Genomic DNA, 1,725 nt, shown 5'->3' with positions numbered 1-1,725 from the left:
CCAGTCTTAAGAAAGAGATTGAATCCCCTTAATAGAATTCAATTATAGTACCAAGAACTCCCTCTTGGTTAGAAATTCAGAGATCCACAGAGAATTAATAATTGGACTACTTCATTTAAAGAATAGGGAATAAGAGATAGGAAATATAGGTTCTTTCGCATTTCGATTAAAAATGCATCGTTGAAAATTCAATATGGGACGGAAGGTTTTTCTAAGTAACTAACTTCCCTCAATATAAATATGAAGAGAATAAACATATGATGAAAAGCCCGCCCAATTATTTTTGAATTCAAATCCTTGTGCTCTATGTTCCTATCTTATCTGGATTATAAATAGATTCAGTTAAATCTGTGTGTCATTTGAACTCGATTCAATTCAAGTTTGTGAAAGAAAGATATGATTCAGAGAAGAATCATTAAAAAGCAGAAAGAAGAATCACATTCTATCCAATATTAGACCTTTAAAATTTAAAAAGAAAGTTGTTCAAAAAAGAATCTTTATTCTAATAGAATGGAATATGCTCTGGGACGGAAGGATTCGAACCTCCGAATAACGGGACCAAAACCCGTTGCCTTACCACTTGGCCACGCCCCATTTTCATTTCTATTCGGCGCTAATAAAGAATAATGTTGGTATTGGTTGGTCGTCAATTCAAGTCCAAATATCTAAGAATAGATTAGATTGTTGCTAGGATTTTGACACGTATAGATATAGAATTAAATTCAATTTATTGATCATTACATATAATTCAATTAAGATATTGTATGAAAGTATAATTTCTTCTATTCTCCTTTGAGAATGGGAGGATTTTTGATTGGGTGAATTCAAAGAAAAAGAAGGATTTTTTGTCTACCTTACTTTCTTCGTTTTTACTTATATCAAAAACTCAATCAAAATGCAATTATCTCCAAGAACAAAATGTCTGTTATGCTTAATATCTTTAGTTTGATCTGTATCTGTATTAATTCTGCCCTTTATTCGAGTAGTTTTTTCTTCGCCAAATTGCCCGAGGCCTATGCTTTTTTGAATCCAATTGTAGATGTTATGCCAGTCATACCTGTGCTTTTTTTTCTCTTAGCCTTTGTTTGGCAAGCTGCCGTAAGTTTTCGATGAGATCTTTAATATTATCCTAGAAAATTCATGATTTTTTCCAGAAATTCTAACAATTGATAAGATCAGATAAGTCTTACAATATGAACTCTCAATTCAAACATTGAAACTCTTGGATAGATGCGATAAATCTGAATCACCCCATTTCCCCATTCTGACTCTTTTTCTTTTCCAATGAAAGACACTAACCCTAATAAGGTCCTCCAGAATATCTAATTCTGGGTATGAAAGAAAATTTTAGTAATGAAAGACTCTTATGACAAATGAATTTAAATTTCTGAAAATTATTTTCTATTTCTAGAAAGCACTTCATTTCTTGGTGTCAAAAGAGAATATGTGGTATAAAAATAGACGATCTATTCTCTTTTTTTTTTTTCCAAAAAATTTGGAGATTGTGTAATGCTTACTCTCAAACTTTTCGTTTACACAGTAGTTATATTCTTTGTTTCTCTCTTCATCTTCGGATTCCTATCTAATGATCCAGGACGTAATCCTGGACGTGAAGAATAAAAAAAAAAAGGATTTTCGCTTTCCTTGCTTGATTTTCAAATTTTCTTAGGGTTTTATCTATTTCACACGTTTAACTACGAAAAAGGAAAAGGGATTTGAACAATT

The 1,725-nt window shown here is 31.4% G+C and overlaps 1 non-coding gene across 1 annotated transcript; it reads right to left on the bottom strand.

Moving 5' to 3' along the window:
• Positions 1–522: 522 nt before the first annotated feature.
• Positions 523–594, bottom strand: TRNAQ-UUG (transfer RNA glutamine (anticodon UUG)). The gene has a single exon. It is a non-coding gene; the product is annotated as a tRNA-Gln (tRNA).
• Positions 595–1,725: the final 1,131 nt, after the last annotated feature.

This window comes from Camellia sinensis, unplaced genomic scaffold (assembly GCF_055761805.1).
Source record: "Camellia sinensis isolate YWXY unplaced genomic scaffold, ASM5576180v1 Unanchor479, whole genome shotgun sequence".
In the NCBI taxonomy this organism is placed as follows: domain Eukaryota; kingdom Viridiplantae; phylum Streptophyta; class Magnoliopsida; order Ericales; family Theaceae; genus Camellia; species Camellia sinensis.
The sequence above is the reverse complement of the archived record's forward strand: the minus strand, read 5'-3'. Positions and strand labels throughout refer to the sequence as shown.